At 46.5% G+C, this 14,766-nt stretch overlaps 1 non-coding gene across 1 annotated transcript; it reads right to left on the reverse strand.

Moving 5' to 3' along the window:
• Positions 1-8,104: 8,104 nt before the first annotated feature.
• TRNAQ-UUG lies at positions 8,105-8,176 on the reverse strand. Its single transcript has one exon. It is a non-coding gene; the product is annotated as a tRNA-Gln (tRNA).
• Between the last annotated feature and the right edge of the window lie 6,590 nt (positions 8,177-14,766).

Here is a 14,766-nt window from a genome sequence, read left to right on the forward strand (position 1 = left end):
CACGAGTTCCATTCCTGCCTCTCTGGCTGCTTTGTTCTATGTGCCCCATCAGCCCACTGGGGCTATAAAGAGCCTCTTGTGCAGGGAGGCTTCTGGTAAACCCATTCAAGACACTTGAATATTTTCAGTCTCTGAGCTCACCCTAAGGGGACCAGCCACATGGCTCTCTCCAGATATCCTTGTCGTCAGTCCTTGTCAATTTACTCTGAGACCTGATCATCTGACCAGAACCTTAACTGCTTCCCAGAAATCAAAGAGGGAGGAATTCCTTCCCTAATGATTTTCCGTGCCGCCGCTGAGATGGGCAGTTTCCAGAGAAAGTGAAATCACTGGGATCTAGGCACCCAGATGTCATTAGGAACTAAATCAGGCAAGTGGTTTAAGAGTGGAGAGAAGGTGATGAATTGGAGAGATAATTAGGAAGTAAAATCTCCAGGGTTTAGAGATTGACTGAATGTTGGAGGATGGCCAGGGAACTTCAAGGATGACTTCCAGTTTCTTTCTGGGACGACTGACTGAATGGTGGTGTCGCCAACTAGAAAGCCCTCTCCACCAGGTGACTCTAGATGGTTTCCCTACACTTCTTCCTCCCCTTGAGCCTGCAGTATTGATGAGAGGTGGCCCCTGATACTATAAAAGTAGGTGACGCTGCTCAAGATGGCTGCATGGACCAAGATGAGAAGAGGCTAAAAATGGAATTTGAAGAACATCAGCAACTCAGGTTGCTGGGGTGGAGGAAGAAGGGCCACGAAAAGGGCCAAGAATGGAGGGTCGGAGGTGTTGAGGCCACCAAGCAGAGACTGGATGATTGAAATTCTAATGATCCTGAGCAGTAAAATGATTTCAAGTCAGGAAAAGGGAGGAAGAGAGGGGAAATGGTCCTGATTTCCCGGTCAACCTACATCAATCTGAATAATTCTCAAGGTTCAAATTCTACATCACCTTTCCTCCACACTCCTTGTTCAGGAGACCCCCAGAATGGGATTCCCAGGCCTTAGCAGGAGAGGGGAAGTAGGGAAGAGGGGAAGAGGGGAAACAGCTGATTGGTTAATTCAGGACTCAGCTTCTGAAGTGGCTGAAGCTGGAAATCCTTCCTAGTGAATCAGAGAGCCCAGCCCCTCCCACCCTGCTGCCTCCTGACTCTCACCCCTGCAGCCTAGAGGCATGAGGTCTTGTCTACTAGGCATCTTGGTGCCTTAGGCAGAGTTTCGTTACCCAACTATGGCCTCAGGGCCTCTAGGAAAGTTAGTCAGAGCCCTCTGCCCCACCCTATTCCATTCTTCTTGAGTCTGAAGCTTGGGGACAGACCAGCTTTATGGGCATGGTCCACCTGTGCTGTCACATAGCTGTCACACGGGACCTCCTGCTTAGAAGGGCCCTGTGTTTGGTTTAATACTCTGCTATAGCAATCTTTTTTTTTAATTTTTTTTATCCTCACCTGAGGACATTTTTCCATTTTTGCACAGATAGAGTGGGAGGGAGAGAGAGGAAGAGAGAGAGAGAGAGAAACATCGACGTGAAAGGGACACATCGAGTGGCTGCCACCCGCACGACCAACCAGGGCCGGGGACAAACTGCAACCGAGGTACATGCCCTTCGCGGGAACCGAACCCGGGTCTCTCCGGACCGCAGGTCGATGCTCTAACCGCTGAGCCAAACCGGCCAGGGCTGCTATAGCAATCTTGAAGTTCTTAATAATTTTTGCACAGGGGCCCCACATTTTCCTCTTGTACTGGGCCCCACTTATTCCATATTTGGTGCTGTGTAGGGAGACAGAGGCCTGGGCCTGGTGGTGGAGCACAGTTTGAGGTGGGGTTCAAAATAGCACCCAAACCATCCTATTCCCTGCCCTCCTGCCCCATTTCTGAAGCTGGGGTAAGAGAGGCAACTCTGCGGTTCCCTTGTCCCCTCTCGTTTTTCTATTCTCTAGCAGGCCACAGACATGGGTGAAGTGGGTGACTCATCACCTGTAGCATCAGAGCTGAGGAAATACAAACCAAGGAGGCCAGGAGAGGAGAGAGAGGCAAAGAAGCGCAGTGGACTGGCCTCTCCATGCCCACTCCCCCCATCCCATCTGATCAGAGGCAAATACCTGAGATGCTGCCTTCTACATCTCTCACACATTCACCTACTTATCCCTTTGCTCCCCCTGCCAGGCCCTAGTTAGACTCATAGCCTCTCACCCCATGATTCAACAGCTTCCTTCGAAACTCCCCTCCTACCTGGCCCCCTTTCACCCCACACTGCACTTGGCTGCTAGTGTATTCTCTGTGGTTCCCTTGCTCAAAACCCTTATTGACTCTCCACACGTGTAAGACTTCTGGGTTTAGCCCTAGCTGGGTAGCTCAATTGGCTAGAGCATCCTCCCAATATGCCAAACCCACAAGGTCGCAGGTTTGATCCTCAGAGTACAAGAATAAACCAATAGTCTAGCCAGTATGGCTCAGTGGTTGAGCATCAACCCATATGCACCAGTTTGATTCCCAGTCAGGACACATGCCCAGGTTGCGGGCCCGACCCCCAGGGATGGGGCATGCAGGAGGTGGCCAATCAATGTTCTTTCTCATCGATGTTTCTATCTCTCTCTCCCTCTCACTTCCTCTCTCTCTAAAAACAACAGAGGGAAAAAAATAAAAAAGAATCAACCAATGAATGAATAAATAAATGGAACAATAAATCGATCTATCTATCTATCTATCTATCTATCTATCTATCATCTATCTATCTCTCCCCCCTCACTCTAAAAAAGCCAATAAAAACAAAACTAAAAACTAAAAGCCCTGGCTGGTTTGGCTCAGCAGTTGGAGCGTCGGCCTGCAGACCAGAGAGTCCCAGGTTCAGTTCCTGCTAAGGGCACATACAAAAAAAAAAAGATTTTAAAATAAAAATAAAAAAACAAAACTAAGCCCTGGCCGATTTGGCTCAGCGGTTAGAGCGTCCGCCTGCGGTCCGGAGAGACCCGGGTTCGGTTCCCGCTAAGGGCATGTACCTCGGTTGCAGTTTGTCCCCCGCCCTGGTTGGTCGTGCAGGTGGCAGCCACTCGATGTGTCCCTTTCACATCGATGTTTCCCTCTCTCTCTCTTCATCTCTCTCCCTCCCACTCTGTCTGTACAAAAAAAAACACAAAAAAACTAAAAGGCTTCTGGGTTTAAAAATAATATTGAATGTCAACTGTATAGAATAAAAAATACTTCTCGGTTTAGCACCAAGGCCCTTCCCACATAGGTCAGGCCCCGCTTACTTCTGGGGCCTCAGCTTCCCCCACTGATCACCTCATCTGCCCCCAGGACTCCGCTGAAATAATTTATCATGGTGCTACTTCTTTTTTAAAAATATGTTTTATTGATTTTTTTTAGAAAGAGAGAAAGGGAGAGAGAGAGAGAAACATCAATTGGCTGCCTCCTGCCTGACCCCTGCTGGGGATCGAGCCTGAAACCCAGGCATGTGCCCTGACTGGAATCCAAGCAGGACCTCTCAGTCCATGGGACAAGGCTCAATCCACTGAGCCACACCCACCAGGCCATGCTGGCACTTCTTTTTTTTTATTCCTCCCCTGAGGATACTTTTCTATTTAACATCAGATAGAGTGGGAGGGAGGGAGAGAGAGAGACAGAGAGAAACATCGGATGTGATAGAGCCACATTGACTGGTTGCCTCCTGCACGACTGGATCAGGGCCGCGGATGAACCGCAATCCACGCACGTGCCCTTGACCGGAATCGAACCTGAGACTCATTGGTCTGCCGGCTGACCCTCTAACTGCTGAGCCGAACCAGCCAGGGCTGGCACTTCTTTAACTAGCTAATTCATATAGAATCACAAGTCCATTTAAGCACCACTTCTAGTAAGCTTTCCCTGACTCTTGCTTTTGTACTTGAATAACCAGATCGTTCAAAATTATGTGGTTCAGAAAAGAGGTATAAAAGGGTACACACTGAACAATCCTTCCCTCCTTTTCTCTCCCTAGTATCAGGTAACCTTTCAGGGATGTCTTATACATATACAAGCCAATATATATATATTTAAAATATGTTTTTATTGATTTTTTTAGAGACAGAGAAAGAGATAGAAACATTGATGTGAGAGAGAAATATCGATCAGCTGCCTCATGCACATCCCTTCTGGGAATTGAGCCCACAACACGGGCATGTGCCCTGACCAGGAATCGAATCAGGACCTCTCAGTCCATGGAACAACACTCAGTCCACTGAGCCACACCAGCTGGGCACAAGCCAATACATATAAACGTTCCCCCAACCCTTTTTACACAAATGGTAGCACCTACATGCTGTTCTGAGCTTTTGTCTAGATTTTTTTTTAACCTTACCTAGTTGGATTTCACTTACCTTTGTGTTCACAAATACTCCTGAGCCTATTGTTTTTCATTTTACATTCTACTTAGGTCTTCGATTTATTAGTCAAGAGTTCAGGCTCTTTGAGGGCAGGGGTCAAGTCTTTGATTTTTGTATTTCTAGCTCCTAGAACATGGTAGGTGCTCAACAAATGGGAGTTAAATGACTCTGTTCTATCCCTAATAGGCTCTCTATGTGGGAGGCACTGTGATATGTGTTGACTATACATTATCTGAACTATACAAAGAATGAACAAAGATAATGAGTGGACCACCCTGGGAATCTGGCGTAAGGAAGAGGCCAAGCTAGATACAGACCTGGTTTCCCCGCCATGGTCCTGACACTGCCCTCTGTTGATGATTCTGGTCAGGAACAACATGCTGCAGGCGCCATCTTCTGGAAAATGCTGTTCTTGGGGGCCCTTCAAGGGACTAAAACCATTGGAAGGGTCTCCTCAGACTGCTGGCGAGGAGGAGAGAGGTTCTATCCTGAGCTACGGGGATGGAAGGAGAAGGAAGTGTGGAGGGGGTTTCAGAGAGGCTGGAGCTAGGAGGGGAGGAGAGAAGGGATGGTGGTGAGCTCCTAAGTGTTTTACTACATGTGGGTTAAGTACCGTTAGAAATGATGAGAAAGGTCCTGAGTGGGCATGAGTAAAATCCTGAGTGGGAGCGAGGATTCGCAGAATCAAATCTCAGCAGAAAGCAAGGCCACTTTTGTGGAGCCCAACTTCTATCTCAGTACAGAAATCTTCCTACACCCCCAAGTGACAAAGACCTTGGAGCCCCCAGGAGACTTCCAGGCATCAGAAGCTCAGAATTTCTCAAGCCTGTCCTGTTGATGGACAGCTCAAATTGTCTGCAAGTTCCTTCCATTTGCCTCTCTGACATCCACCCACGAGTTCATCTGTGCCTCTGTTGCAACCCTCTTCTCCATATAAGCGTGTGTTCTTTTCTCACGAATCCGAGTTTCCTGAGACTTTACTCTTCTGATTGTCTTTCTAGCAATTAACCGTGATTGAGTCTACTGTGGATTAGGTGCAGAGAAAAGGACTTTTCAATGACTATTTTACTAGTTCTTGCAACACTGCTCTGCAAAAAGCATAATTGCCCCTTTACAGATAAGGCTCACACTATATATTTTTATCTTTATTGTTAACAGTATTACAGATGTCCCCCCTTTTTTCCCCATTGACCCCCTCCTCCCTGCTCCCACCTCCCTCCTGCTTTTCCCACACTATTGTCTGTGTCCATTGGTTGTGCATATATGCATAAAAGTTCTTTGGTTTATCTCTCCTGTTTCCCCCACTCCTCTTCCCTCTGAGATTTGTCAGTCTGTTCCCTACTTCCATGTTTCTGGATCTATTTTGATCATCAGCTTATTCATTATATTCCACAAATAAGTGAGATCACGTGGTACTTGTCTTTCTCTGACTGGCTTATTTTGCTTAGCATAATATTCTCCAGGTCCCTCCATGTTGTCTCAAAGGGTAAAAGACTTTCTTTCTTACAGCTGCATAGTATTCCATTGTGTAAACGTACTACAGCATTTTTTATCCACTCGTCTACTGATGGACACTTAGGTTGTTTCCAGATCTTAGCGATTGTAAATAGCACTGCTATGAACATGGGTGTATATATATTCTTTCTCACTGGTGTTTCAGGTTTCTTAGGATATATTCCAAGAAGTGGGGTCACTGGGTCAAATAGCAGTTCCATTTTTAATTTTTTTGAGGAAACACCATATTGTTTTCCACACTGGCTGCACCAGTCTGCATTCCTACCAGCAGTGTACTAGAATCCCCTTTTCTGCAACCCCCACCAGCACTTGTTTGATAAGGCTCACAATGTTTATTTTTAATTTTTCCAGTTTTACTGAGATGTAATTGACATATAACACTGGTGGCAGGGTGAAATTTATCAATGTCTTTGATGCCTGAAATGGAGCCTGATCTTCCTGATCTTCCAAAGACCTGTTAGGCTGGCTCAGAGTAAAGGATCTTTATCCTGAGTCTCTCTCTATGGACAGCATTCAGCATTGTCATTCTGGTGAGTGTGCAGTGATATTTCATTAAGCTTTTAACTTGCATATTTCTAATGACTAATGGTATTTTGCATCTTTTAATATGTATATCAGTGAAGTGCCATTTCAAGTATTTTGCTATTTTTCCATTAGGTCATCTATCTTTTCTCTAAATGAATATTAGTTCTTTATTTTATTTATCTTCTTTATTGATTTTCAAGAGATAGAAACATGATGAGAGATAACATCAATTGGCTGCATCCTGCATGCCCCGCACTGGGGATCGGGCCCACAACCCAGACGTTTGTCCTGACTGGGAATTGAACCAGCGACCTCTTGGTGCATGGGTCAACACTCAACCACTGAGCCACACCAGCCACACACAATCTAGATATAAGCTCTTTGTCATTTATACATTCCAAATACCTTTTCCTATTCTGTGGCTTGCCTTTTCACTTTTTTATTGGGGTCTTTGAGAAGAATATTCTATTAATATAATGACATATATCAAACTTTTAGAACCTTCTGTGTCTTGCTCATACACACAAATCCATTCAAACCTTTAAGAAGTGTGTGGGGCGTAGTGGGGTGGAGAGAGGGGTGCTCAGGGGAGAGATTCAGAGCAGTGCCAGGATCTTCTCTGTTTCTATGGCATCTTCCCAAGGGGCGATCCTATAACCACAGTGCCAATCGCCCCGTAGGGAAATCACAAATGCGTCAGCGGGCTCCTTCATCACTTATCCCAGAGGGACAGACAGTTCTCAACACCCACATACCGATCCAAAGAAGACAACACTCCATGCACATCCTTCCTCTCCCAGAAGTACACCCTTTCCTGCAAATCACCTGGGCCTGGTCAGCACCCAAAACATGGATCCAGGACAAACTCACCAATAGAGAGACTCGCTCAACCCTGTTGGTAAACCCTGCAGCGATCCCTACCCTCCTCTTGGGAGAAACAGCGCCTCGATATGATGAGGAACCGACGACAGAAATTTCCCGCCCTGCTGAGCCAGACTGATGAACGGAAATACGGTCAATAATATTGTAACAACTATGTATGGTTCCAGTTGGGTTCTGGGAGTATCAGGGGGAGCACTTTGTGAAGCATATGATTGTCTAAATACTCTGCTGTACACCTGAAACTAATACAAAATAATATTGAATGTAAACCGTAATCGAAAAATTTAAAAAGAAAGACACAGAAACCCTCCCTGCCTACTGCCTGAATACTGGATAACCAAAACAGACACCCACACTTCGGTGTCTGTACCCCCAAACCACACCTTCCTCCCCAGCCGGTCATGCCTTCCGCCCCTTAGCTCTTGGGGCCAGCTGTCCGCGCGTACACGACAGAAACGTGTCGCACTCCGCACACCGGCCAGTGGGGAGAAGGATTCTCGGCAGCTCTGGGGGCAGGGGGTGTCTCCAGTCGCGAAGGCTGCCGCAGCTGCCCGCCCCAAGCGGGCTCCCCGGGGTATTTCAGGTTCCTCTGGCGACCCGCTCCAGGGTGAAGCCACGGTGTCTCCCAGGGTCAGGCGCCCTGACTTTTCCGCCCCGACTTTCACGCAGGCGCACTGCGAACCTCAGGCAGGCCCTGAAATGAACGCGTCTTAAGGGGAGAGACCCTAAACTGCCGCCCGGCCGGTCACACGGGCGTCGGCACAGCCCAAGCTGGCAGGGGCCTGCGCCGGGGTCCCCAAAACAGGAATTGTAGAACCAAAATATCGGGAGAGGTCCCACCGAGATTTGAACTCGGATCGCTGGATTCAAAGTCCAGAGTGCTAACCATTACACCATGGGACCTGCTGGCTGCTCTAGGCGGCCGGGAGTCTTCTCAAACCATATAACGAGCGGGCCGCCCGGTCTCCGCAGCGCGGCGGCCGGCGCCGGGCTCACCTGGCCTGGGCGCTGGGCCCGAGGTCGCACTGGCGGGCGGAAGCGAAGCAGCGAGGGCTTCAGCGTCCCCGACGTTCCCGGTCCCGGGGTGCCATCTCCTGCCGCCACTCTTCGTGCTGTCCTCCCGGGGTCCTGGCCCGCGTCGGGGCACCGGGACGGGGCGAGCGGGCGGGGGCGCTCAGCGGGGCGGCCCCTGATGCCGGGAGGGGGCTGCAGGCCCACAGACCCGTCCCGGTTCCCAGCTCCCCAGCCGGGAGCTCGGCACCCGCACCCCGGGCTTCGTACTTGGTTCATTTATTTTTTTACAAATGAGTGTCTCGAAGGGAGTGTTTGGGCGGAGCGGGGAGGGGAGCGGACCGACACGCGAGCGGCCCGCAGTTCAAGGCCCGAGCGCGAATTTTTGAGTGGAGAGCGCACCCCAACCGATACCTGGAGCTCCACGTGGGGGCAGCCAGCGGAGTTCTGCACAGAAGGTTTCATTTCCAGTTCCGGGTTTAGTTTGTAAAGATACTTGGTGGTTCCTTTTAAGAAGTAGTCTACAATCAGATCAGTGAAAGAGTCCCTTTTGGGCTTTTTTCTTAAGTTTTAGTAAGAGTATACATGGATAATGTTCCCTCAGGTCAATGGGGCGACAGTTAAAATTATATATGCCATTTGACTCAGCAATTTCACTTTATCCATGGAACTACTGGGACAAGTGCCAGGTGTTCAGGATGGTCTCGCTGTGTTGTTTATAACAGTACAGGATAGAAACTAAATGTACATTAAGTGAAACTAGATTAAATAAATATTAACTATCTGTACAATAAATACTGTGCAGGAATTTAAGGAATAAGTTATTGTATTAACATGAAGAGATACAGGTCTAAACAAACAAAATAAAGACAAATCTACTTACCAATTATATATAATATCTCACATATACAAACAGAAAAACTGTGTACCTATGTAATAAACATTTGCCATTTATTTGCTCTGTGACATCTGACTGGCTCCCGTTCTTGAGTGATCCAACATTGGGTGGTCTGGGTGACAGCAGGGCTGTCCTCATGACAGACATATTCTCCAGGCTTCTGGTAGCCAGAGTGAAAGTATGTGTCCTTAGCTTGGCCAATTGGACTTAGAATCCAGAAGCGGGGATGTTTTAGAACTTGTTCTGCTGCTGGTGGTGGCTGTGATACCCAGGATCACGGGAGCAGTGATGAAGGCCATACCGTGTCCACTGGTAGCAGAAGAGGCATCCTAACCAGACTGTCTAGGTTCCTGACCTTCGCTGAGTTCCTGGTTGCCTAGTTCCCCTTCATTCTTGCCCATTTTCCTGACTTTGCTTCCCCTCCTGTGCTAAGAGCTATCTGACCTCCTTCCAATAAGTCCCTTTTCTGTGTAAGACACGCAGAATCTATTTCTGTTTCATACAGTGGACAACCTTCTTAGCCCAAATTGGAAAAGGTCTGTTGATGATGACAGTTATCTCTGGGGAGGGCCTATTAAGGCTGAAGTGACTTAATATCTAATTGACTTCATGTCAAATGACTTTAGCAACTCTGGGCTTCAGCTTTCCCCTCTATTTCCTTCTTACAAGGGCTCTGTGAAAGTGAATTACAATTCGTTGTTCAAAAGCTACTGTAGAAATTCTAAAGGATGCTTATAGCCTTTGAAAGTGTATAGGAGATAGTTTCTTTTGTCCAGTACAAGAGTAAAGGAGTGACTTCCTCCTCCTATTTCTCACTACTCCCTTTCCCTAGTTCTTTTGCAGTTCCCACCTCCTTTCTCAGCTCCAGAGAAACCTTACCAGCCCAAATGAGACTCTGACTGAAACCCCTCTACGCGTGCATTCCTCAAGTGGCATAAAAGGATCATCTCCCTTACAGCTTTTGTCTTTACTGGCTGGAATTATAGGTAACTGTATTCTGTGGTTCAGTCTCTCCCACCTTCCTTCCCTCCCTCCCCTTCTTGGCTAGGCTGTGAATTCCTTTAGGACAGGGCCTAGGAATTACTGATCTTTGAATGTGACTAGTGCCTTACCAAACACTTCATTCAACCCCTTTAGAGTGCCCAGGAGAACTTAGGAGGAAGAAACAACTTTCAGAGATCAGAAAAAACAGATAATACGTAATCTCCCAGCTTCAGCACAACTAGTTTCTTTTAACATAAATCCACAGTGCACGACATCACAAAGGTGTCTCTGACATCGGTGAGAACAAACTCTAACCCTCCACAAGGTGGCCCCTGAAGCGTGGGGGAGTCAGGGCTCTGCCCCAGGTGGGGTTAGCTTGAAGTGGGATTCAGTCTGAGGACTGCAGTCTGCAGAATGCACCCGGGAAAGTACAATGAGGCCAGGGGATAAGGAAAGGGCTAAAGTCTGGGATAAGGGACTTTAAAAATATTCCCCCAAGTTTCTTGTGAGCCTGTATAAATGGATAATGAGTGGAATAATAGGTACAATGATGCTTTGAGTAGTTTACGAGACTAGGTTAATCGATTTCCTTTATCCATGTTGAAGCCACTCACAGTGAGTTGGGATAGAATCTGCCTTGCCCTGTGTCCTCACCACCCAGGTTAGGTGATATCTGCCACAAATCCTCCACTTGACCTTGGGAGCTGTTAGTGCCTTCTTATGCAGGATGACAAGTGATGCCCTGAGTCTCCCAGCTCGCCCTACCCAACCCTGGTCTGGGTCTAGCATTCCCCAGGAAAATCTGATGGGGAAATCTGGCCACTTATTTCAAACAAAGCAGCATGCACATTTTATTTTTTTCTTGAGTGTGTTCACTTTCTCTTTTTTGAAAAAAGGTAAAACATTTATGAGGGAAAATGTAAAAAATGCACTGAAACAGAAAGATTAAAAATAACCACAGTCCTAACAATCACTTTTAACATTTGATGTGTTTTATTTCCTTTTTGTAAAGGTTTTTTTTCTTTTTATTAATTTTTAGAGAGAGAGGAAGGGAGAGGGAGAGGCATAGAAACATCGATGAGAGAGAACATCATTTGGCCACCTCTTGCATGCCTCCCACTGGGAATCAGGCCCACAACCTGGGCATGTGCCCTGACCGGGAATCGAACTGGCAACCTCCTGGTGCAAGAGTCGATGCTATACCACTGAACCACACCAGCTGGGCTCATTTTCTTTTTTTTAAATGCATTTTTACATAGTCAGACTCACTGTATATATAATTTATGTTTTGTTTTGTCACTTAATATAATAACAACATGTTACTTTAAAACCTTCTTGCTTTTTCTTTCCTTAAAATATTTAAAAATATTAAAGTTAGCATGATATAAAAGTCAAAAGGTATAATAAGGCCCTGGCTAGTTTTTCTCAGTGGTTAGAGCATGACTCTCAGACCAAAGGGTTGAGGATTCAGTTCCTGTCAAGGGCATGTACCTGGGTTGCAGGTTCAATCTCCAGCTCTGGTCCAGGTTGTGCAGGAGGCAACCAACAGATGTGTTTCTTTCTCACTGATGTTTTTATATCTCCCTCCCTCTCCCTTCCTCTCTCCAAAATCAATGAAGACATATATATTTTTTAAAAAGTATCAAAGAAAATACATAGGTAAGTAAAATGTCTTGACTATAATGTTTGTTCTTTCTTAGAGGTAACTTCTGATACTCTCCTTCTAGAGATATTTTATTCTTTTTTTTTTTTTTGTACAGATAAAGTGGGAGGGAGAGAGAGGAAGAGAGAGAGAGTGAGAAACATCGACGTGAAGGGACACATCGAGTGGCTGCCACCCGCACGACCAACCAGGGCCGGGGACAAACTGCAACCGAAGTACGTGCCCTTAGAGGGAACCGAACCCGGGCCCCTCTGGACCGCAGGCCGACGCTCTAACCGCTGAGCCAAACTGGCCAGGGCGAGATATTTTATTCTTTTTAAAAATATATTTTTATTGATTTTGGGGGTGTGGGGAGATAGAAACGTAGATTGGCTGCCTCCCACATGCCCCCTAGTGGGGATCGAGCCTGCAACCCAAGCATGTGCCCTGACTGGGAATCTTACCAGTGACCTCCTGGTGTATGGGTTGATGCTCAACCAACTGAGCCATGCCAGCTGGGCTAGTGGCATTTTATTCTTATAAAAATATACATGTATATGCATATTCTTTATTTTTTTAAATTAATTAATTTTTTTAATCCTCACCCAAGGATATTATTACATTTATTTTCAGACAGAGTGGGAGAGAGAGAGAGAGAAACATTGATGTGAGAGAGACACATGGATTGGTTGCCACCTGCACGACCCCAACCAGGGCCGGGGGCAAACTGCAACTGAGGTACATGCCTTTGGCCAAAATCAAACCCAAGACTCTGGTCCGCAAGCCAATGCTCCAACCGCTGAGCCAAACTGGCCAGGGCTCATTTTTTTAATCCTAACCTGACGGTATTTTCCATTTATCTTCACATAGACAGGGGGAGAGAGAGGAAGAGAGAGAAAGAGAGAGAAACAGTGATGTGAGGAAGACACATCTATTGGTTGCCTCCCGCGTGACCCCAACCAGGGCTGGGAATGAACCCCAACCAAGGCACGGGCCCTTGGCCAGAATCAAACCCAGGACACTCTGGTCCGCGAGCCGATGCTCTAACTGCCGAGCCAAACCGGCCAGGGCTATGCATATTCCTTTTTTAAAAAATATCAAAACGCTGTTCTGCATCATATCTTGAGTGTTGTTCCATAACAGTACAAGTAAAATATATCTCATCCTTTTTAAATACCACTTTATTGAAATATTATTTACATAACGTGCACAAATCTGAACTGAATTGCAATTTTACAAATGGTACATCTGTGTGACCATCGCCTAGATTAAGATATAAAACAGCCCTGGCCGGTTTGGCTCAGCGGTTAGAGCGTCGACCTGCGGTCCAGAGAGGCCCGGGTTCGGTTCCCGCTGGGGGCATGTGTCTCGGTTGCAGTTTGTCCCTGGCCCTGGTTGGGTGGTGAGGGTGGCAACCACTCGATGTGTCCCTTTCCCGTCCATGTTTCTCTCTCTCTCTCTCTCTCTCTCTCTCTCTTTCTCCCATTCTATCTGAACAAAATAAAAAATAAAAAAAGATATAAAACATTTTTGCCCTGGCAGGTTTGGCTCAGTAGTTGGTGCATAGGCCCACAGACTGAAGAATTTTGGGTGTGATTCTGGTCAAAGGTCAAGGGCATGTACTTCAGTTGCAGTTCAGTCCCTCACACTGGTCAGGGCCGTGTGGGAGGCAACCAATAGATCTCTCTCTCTCTCTCTCTCCCCCACACACACACTCTATCTGAAAATGGATGGAAAAGTATCCTCCAGTGAGGATTAAAAATAAAAATAATAATAATAATAAAAAGATATAGAACATTGTTTTTGTAATAACTATAACTATGTGTGGTACCAGGTGGGTACTGGAAATATAAGGGGAAACACTTTACAAAGTATGTGATTGTCTCACCACTATTCTGTACACCTGAAACTAATACAAAATAATATTAGCCCTGGCCAGTTTGGCTCAGCAGACTAGGGAGTTCCTAGTTCAATTCTGGGGCATGTACCTCGGTTGTGGTTCATCCCTAGCCCCGGTTGGGGTCGTGCAGCTGGCAACCAATCCATATATGTCTCTCTCACATCAATGTTTCTCTCTCTCTCCCTCCCTCCCACTCTGTCTGAAGATAAATGTAAAAATGTTCTCGAGTGAGGATTAAAAAACAACAAACAATAAAAAATAATATTAAATGTAAACTGTAATTAAAAATAAATTTTTTAGCCCTCGCCGGTTTGGCTTAGTGGTTGGAGCATAGGCCTGCGGACTAGAGAGTCCTAGGTTCAGTTCCCGCTAGGGGCACGTACCAAAAGGAAAAAAATAAAATAAAAGTTTTTAAAATCTGAAAACATATAGTGTTTTCATCGCCACATAAAATTGCCTGCTGCCCTTTTTTAGTCATTATCTACCCTGCTCCCTTTAAATTACTCTGCTTTCTATCACACACACACACAAAATTGTTTTGCCTACTTTAATGTTTACATATATAATGGAGCCAGACAAATAATACTGTTTTGCAGTAACAGTGTTTTCAGGATTCATCCATGACACTTTATATATGAACAGCATGCTTTGCCCTGTCGGTGTGGCTCAGTGGTTGAGCATGGACCCATGCACCAAGAGGTCATAGGTCTGATTCCTGTTCAGGGCACATGCCCAGGTTGTGGGTCTGATCCCCAGTGGGGGGCATGGAGGAGGCGGTCAATCAATATTCTCTCTCATCTATGCTTCTCTTTCTCCCTCTCCCTTCCTCTCTCTCTAAAAATCAATAAAGAGCCCTGCCCGGTTTTGCTCAGTGGTTAGAGCGTCGGCCTGTGGTCCAGAGAGACCCAGATTCGGTTCCTGCTAAGGGCACATGCCTCAGTTGCAGTTTGTCCCTGGCCCTGCTTGGGTCGTGCGGGTGGCAACTACTCGATATGTCCCTTTCATGTTGATATTTCTCTCTCTCTCTCTCTCTCTTCCTCTCTCTCCCTCCCACTCTA

Source organism: Molossus molossus, unplaced genomic scaffold (assembly GCF_014108415.1).
Source record: "Molossus molossus isolate mMolMol1 unplaced genomic scaffold, mMolMol1.p scaffold_m16_p_19, whole genome shotgun sequence".
Lineage (NCBI taxonomy): Eukaryota > Metazoa > Chordata > Mammalia > Chiroptera > Molossidae > Molossus > Molossus molossus.